This window comes from Petaurus breviceps, unplaced genomic scaffold (assembly GCF_028583685.1).
Source record: "Petaurus breviceps papuanus isolate PSGF00001 unplaced genomic scaffold, PetGlider_PUasm1.0 90977, whole genome shotgun sequence".
Classification (NCBI taxonomy): domain Eukaryota; kingdom Metazoa; phylum Chordata; class Mammalia; order Diprotodontia; family Petauridae; genus Petaurus; species Petaurus breviceps.
The window spans coordinates 62,408,508-62,415,283 of NW_027187391.1; the positions used below are offsets into that span (position 1 = coordinate 62,408,508).

The window sequence follows — 6,776 nt, forward strand, 5'->3', positions numbered from 1 at the left end:
CATTCTCAAGCCTTTAAAACAGAACAGGCCACCTCAGGCAAAGGTCCTCTTCTCCCCCTCACAGCAACTACTCAGCGCCCAGGAAGTGCATTTTTAGCAGCTCCAGCCCCTGGCAGTTCACAGCAGAAGTCCTTAGCAGGAATTCTGTCTGGCTCAAAAAGGGGTTCACACTTCCACCTCCACCGACACCACTACCACTGCTGCTGCCCCACTGCTGACACCCCCACTGCCCGTCACTGCAGGAACTCTAGCTTGGCTTCTTCTTCCTCTTGCCCCACCCCTTCCTGCTACATCAACAAGTCCTATGGGGCATAGAAGATCTTTAAATCTCATAACCCTTACACCCAGTTGACTCTGAAACTCATAGATTGGACCACAATAGTTCCCTGCCCAAGCTCCAGACCAAAGGTAACTTTAAATGGGATGACACTGAAAGGATGAGGAAAGGCTGTCTTAAGAAAGTAGAGCTTGATAAACTCATGAGTAATTTATAAATTAGTAGATGCTCTTTGAGAGTTTTTGTAACTGAAAACCTTATCCCAACATGGAAATGAACCTCTCTCACCTGAGCTAGATTAATCCTAAGGCATATAGTCTATCACTAACTTCACTAAAAGCCTTTCCAACTTGGTGGACCTACTGGAGTTTTGTTCTATTTGGATAGCTGTTAAGAACCTAGAGTCACATCTCTGTGAGGAAAAGGTGTCACAGAAATATTTTGCTTCCCAAGTGGGTTATTATTTTTTCTTTTATATGGATAATTGTCTCTATGCTAGTTGTAAATGTTTACCACACTTCTCACCAGATTAAAATGGAAAATTACAAACAAAAATGCTTATGACCTTTAAAAGATGGATACAAGCATTAATTTGGGGATATTCTTCCCAATCGTTTTTTGTTTTTTAATATAATATGTCTGACATTATATTGGTTTGGTTGAGAATCTGTCCAAATTTCCAAATATAGGAAAAAAAAGTATTTAATTTGATTTTAGATCTCCTTTAGTATTTCCCTACCACCTTCCATATACATTTTTCATTTTCTTTTTAGACTCTCATATTCTATTAGTTACAAGAGAATTAAAGTAGGTAGGGATCATTCCAGTTAAGCCAACAAGTGGTTACTTATTTACTCCACCTGAATTTAATCTCTTATGCTCATGAGGCATGAGGGATTGGGAGCACATGGAGTAAATAAGTATGGACAACAGATGGATCTTCTTTTCATGAGTTTATTGCCTGGTTCCTACCTTATTATATAATTTTGAAAGAGAAACAAGAGAAGCAAAGGAAGTTGTAATTATAGTGAAGAACATTTACTCAGAACCACTTCTTTCTCCAATTTCCTTTGGAAGGTACTTAGGAATTTATTACTATTTAAGATGAAAACTAAAAGAATGCACAAGAGACTAATGCATCTGGAAGGGAAAAACAGAGGCGATAACAGGGAAAGCTTCCTTACTGAAGCAAACAGGAGCATGGTTTTTCTTAGCAAAATAGAGCAATGCTGAAATATCATACACACATACATATACATATATACACTTACCTATATGTCTATATACATATATATGTATATGTATACACACATATACATATACACATAAATCTATATTTACATACATAAAGCTACACATACAAATATCCTTTATGGGGGCCAGAATCTTGCCTCCTTTTTTCCTAATACCTATAGTTTTCTTTTCATTTTCTCCCTTTCCTTAATAGTTGGTCCCCTCAGGCAGCTGCCTTTCCTGGTTGCTCTGCACCAACCATTGCTAATCACTGCTTATGTTAAATGTAATGTTTTCACAGCTGCACATAGGATTTTTAAATAGCAAAGGTGCACTGAAACCATCCCCAGTAATTAATAAATACAATCATAATAATTTGCACTTATATAAAATCTTTATTCTAAGCATACCAAAGCACTCTACAAATAAATATATGTCACTACCATAATTTTTTACAGATGGGAAAATCTTCAGACCTAGGTTAAAGATCAAGTAAGGGACTTGATCCAAGTTCATTCAACCAGCCAGTAGGGTAACATGGATGAAGACTCAGAACTTCAACCAGACTCTTTTTGTTTTTCCTTTATTATACTATACTGTCTAGTAGGGGCTTGACTGCAAATGAGCTCCATTTCATTAAGTTTACACACTGTCTCATTTGTAGCAGTGTGTTCCATGAAAACATGTGCATTAGTTATAATTTCCATGTATTTTATTTTCCATAGAAATGCAAACATCTCAGTTTTGTGAGTAATTTTATGGGGATAAAAAGACCTAAATGGAGTCCCTCAGACTATGAGTAATGCACTATTGCAGCAATACTGTCAGTGAAATTTACATGAGTAAAAGAAGATAGAGTAATGATTAAAAGGGAAAATGGTAATCATGGGATTCAGTTCCTTTCAGGGGATGTAAGGTATGAAGATACTAACTGGACTAGACTAGTGCAAAACTTATTGGTTGAAGGGACTTATTCCTAGTCATCTAATCCAGTCTCTGTTTCAATTCCATTCAAGGGATCTTGGATAAATGTAAATTTTTTATAGCAGGTTCACAAACATTATTCAAAGGCTAATTTGCCTCCTGGCTAATAAATAGTACATTGCCAAGAATGAATCTAGTAACTTTGTGAAAATGTTATTTTTGTCCTGCATAATTACATTCACAGTTTCTTTATTGTTTACAAGGCAGCAAAACTAATTTCTCATGCAGTGTCTTAATCTGTATCAGCAACAGTGCCCCTCGGGTTAGACATTTTGACAAAGCCTCTGGCCCTTCACCCAGATGGCTATTACCTGCTGAGAAATTCTTCACCCACAGGTCATTATTGCCAATGTTAAATGAAAGTATAGAAAGGAGTCAGGAAAATCTAAAGTTAATGATATTTTTCAGTTTCAAAAGCTGAAACCAGAACTCCCCCTAACAGTGCTATTCTTTTTTCAGGCCTGTTATTTTTTTTAACAGTTAAAGATCAGAGGCGCCAGTAGGAAAATATGCTTTTAGACCAAGAACTCCTATAGGAATAATGCAGAGTTTAATGGAAGTTTTCAGTGTCCAAATATTTTGAGGGGTAGATCTAAGTAGCAATGTAGCAATGACAATTTTTCTTAGATCTTGGGGCTGCATTCTCAAATGTTTTTTGAACATACAATTTGACTTGCTCTGCATTAGGGGTAGGACTCAAGAAATATGCCAAGAAAAAAAAAATCTTCCTCTCCCCCGCAAATATAACAAAATGTGTTTGACTATCTAGCATTTGCCCATTATGGCATGTCTTAAAGATTCTTCAGAAGGAACGTTGGTATTTGAATATTGTTCCAATAATGGGATCTTAAGCTTTTCTTCCAAAGTACAAAATTTACTTTTGTTTATATTATTTCTTTACCTCCATCATAACTAGTTTCTCTTATTCTAGTCTTGCTACTATGATCCATTCTGTATCAGCATGCTAGTGATATTTTAGTTATTTTTGTTGTCGTATGCCTCCTCCAAAGCTTCAGTAATCCATTCTCCTGCCCCCATTGTCTGAAAGTGAACTAGATTTATCAGTATGACATTTGTGTTCTGAAATGTGACCCTAATTACCTTTCTAGTAATCTTCCAACTCTTTCTAGCCAACTGGTCCATTCACAACATACCTTTCTAAACCGCATATAATCTGGGGCTATTCCTCCAGTCTAGAAAGGCTTCCTATGTTGTCTCTATTGTCCATCCTTTAAAGTACAGATCACATCACCTCTGTGAAGACTTTCAATTAGTCCCTTAATTTATATTTGTTTTTTTTATTTCTATGAACTCCTACAACACAACCATTTAGCGTTTCCCAGTTGCAAAATTGTTTTGTTAGTTTTCTTTTAGTAAATGGTCTTATCTCTCTAATAATAATTTATCTTCTTTGGAGACAAAGACCATTATATATATATATATATATATATATATATTCAATCCTTTAGTATCAATACCTTTTCTCTCTTTCCTCTACAGCTTTGAATGTGGATTCCTCTGTGGGAAAGAAGAATTGTTTCCTTCCTGTAGATACAACTGAGAAAAATGACATTTAGTGAGATTTGCTGGCTTTCCCCAAGAGTAAATCCAAGGACAACCTTTAATTTAGGGAGAAGAAAAACGAAAACAAAACAACAGCCAACAGAAGACAGCCTAATTCACTTTCTCTGAAGGTAACTAGGATGTGATAGACCTCCAGAAAGACTGTAATCATGTGTCTGCACCAGAGCACTGGGCCTGGAGTCAGAAAGATTCATCTTTCTGAGTTCACATCTGGCCTCACACTCTTGCTAGCTGTGTGACCCTAGGCAAGTCACAACCTTGTTTGCCTCAGTTCCTCATCTGTGAAATGAGCTGGAGAAGGAAATGGCAAACCACTCCATTATGTTTACCAAGAAAACCACAAATTGAGTCACAAAGACAGGAAACCCTGGAAAGAGCTTTGGGAGAGTTAAGGTACTTGCCTGCTTGTCAACAATAAATCTGTCATTTGCATAGTAATTCCCTCTATGAATCCTCTCAGAAGAATGACTTTACTAATAATGAAATAGTGGTTCTTCTAAGCATGCCTAAGAAGAAAGCATCTCTTTTGGGAGCCATATTGGTTAGTGATAATAAGGAATCAATCTCTCCACTTCAGCAAGCATGATGCTAAGTTGAAAATAAGAAGCAATAGAAAGGACATGTCCAGAGAAGTAGATATAACAAAGAGAAACAAGGACTGCACTGTTTAGAAAGGTAAATTTCTTTTCAAAACAAGTGGATTACTTTCAGGGAAAATACACAAATGTCTAGGTCACTGTTATCCCAAAACTCTTAGGATGTATTTTTTTTCCTAATTACCAAAGGTAAAGTGATAACAGATGCAAACAGGGCACTACAAGAGATTGGTGAGATCTCATATTCAAGAGGGTACTGGGAAACATTTACTAGAGTCTCTTCTAAGGGCAGCTACGTGCACAGTGGCTAGACCACTGGGCTTGGAGTTAGGAAGATTCATCTTCCTGAGTTTACATCTGGCCATAGACTCTTACTAGCTGTGTGACCCTGACCAAGTCACTTAACACTGTTTACCTCAGTTCCTTATCTGTAAAGTGAGCTGGAAAAGGAAGTGGCAAACCACTCTAGTATCTTTGCCAAGAAAATCCCAAATCAGGTGACAAAGAAAGAGTTGGACATGACTGAAACAACCAAACAACTACTAAACTACTGGGTTCAGCATATTCATGTTCATTATTGACATGTGAAATTTTGCTTTGCTATTTGGCAAATTAGAAGCCTATTTCCTGATTTGGAGCTTTGTAACCAAATACTTACTCCTCCAAGGAAACTGATAGATATTTCTCAAATAAAAAAGTTATAAATTGGACCACTTTATTCCATGCCTTAGGGATTTCAGGAATGCTATGTGATATTTCTTTCTTTAAAAAAAAATAGGTTTGGGAGGCAGAGTCAAGATGATAGAGTAAAAGCAGGAACTTGTCTGAGCTCCTGCTCCAACCACCTCCAATACCTGTAAAAAAATGACTCTAAACAAATTTTAGAGCTACAGAACCTACAAAGTGACAGAGAGAAATTAATCTCCCACTGAAGGCAGCCTGGCATGCCAGCAGAAAGGGTCTATTACACCAAGCTGGGAGCCGAGCACAATTCTGCATGAGCCGCACCTGCACAAACATGGGGCAGCCATGACCAGTGGCCCAGACCAAGCAGAGTAGACTTCAGAAGACTGAATCACGGTCCTTCCATCTTCCCTGCCTTTCTATGGCCCTGGAGGCTAAGTTTGGTGAGGCTGCGCTGGACTTCTCCATGGCCCCTGGAGTCCTCCCAGGCCTTAGAGAGAGAGAGAGAAAGAGAAAGAGAGAAGTGAAGGGTCCCGCGTGTGAAGTGTTGAAGTATCCCCACATCTTCACTTCCAGATGGAGGTCAGCCACTCAGTATAAGAGCAGACTATTGCTGAGATTCTGGTCATCCTGCTGCAGGGTCTCCGGGGCCTGGTGACCACAGTGGACCTTCGGGATGAGATTGTAGCCCATGGCCGAGTGGACAATGTGGATGCCTTCATGAATATCCACCTGGCTGAGGTCACCTACACAGACCGGCAGGGCCAGCAGGTCCAACTCGATGACCTCTTTGTAACTGGTCGAAATGTCCACTATGTCCACCTTCCCGATGATGTAAATATCACTGCCACCATTGAGCAGCAACTTCAGGCCATCCATCGGGTGCGCAACTTTGACAGTGAGGGTAAGGGCCGAAGGGAATTTCCTACCAGGAAGTACAAGTGAAAGACTTTCCCCTTTCACTCAGGTTCCTTCAGAGCTCTTGGCCTTACAGCTTTAGATGGAGACTGCTGCCCTGCTTCCTGATAGACAATTCTCCCCAGTCAGGATGCAGACCACAAGGAGAAGGACAAGCTCATTCTAAAGCCACATTTGCCTTTTACAGACCCAGGATTTGATCTGGTTACCCAAAATCTGATATGTCTGTAATCTTGGATTAGTTGAAGACTATCTCCCATGCTTCCTGGCCATTAGGGCTTGACTAACTGACTAGTCAGACCAAAGGAGCATCCCGATTCTGTATCAAAGGGTTAATTTCAGCCATTTTTAATGTTTTTCTAATATTCATTGATGATCTTTGCTGCTGAATGTGCTGGCCTAAGAATATTTTGTGAATCCTCTCCACTCAGTTGTTTACTTCTGAAACCAAACTTGAATGCAGACACAAGTCCTAGGCCTTCCTAGACACCCCCCCCCCC

The 6,776-nt window shown here is 39.0% G+C and overlaps 1 pseudogene; it reads left to right on the forward strand.

Annotated features, from left to right (window-relative positions):
* Window positions 1–5,791: 5,791 nt before the first annotated feature.
* LOC138152836 (U7 snRNA-associated Sm-like protein LSm10) lies at window positions 5,792–6,303 on the forward strand (annotated as a pseudogene).
* Window positions 6,304–6,776: the final 473 nt, after the last annotated feature.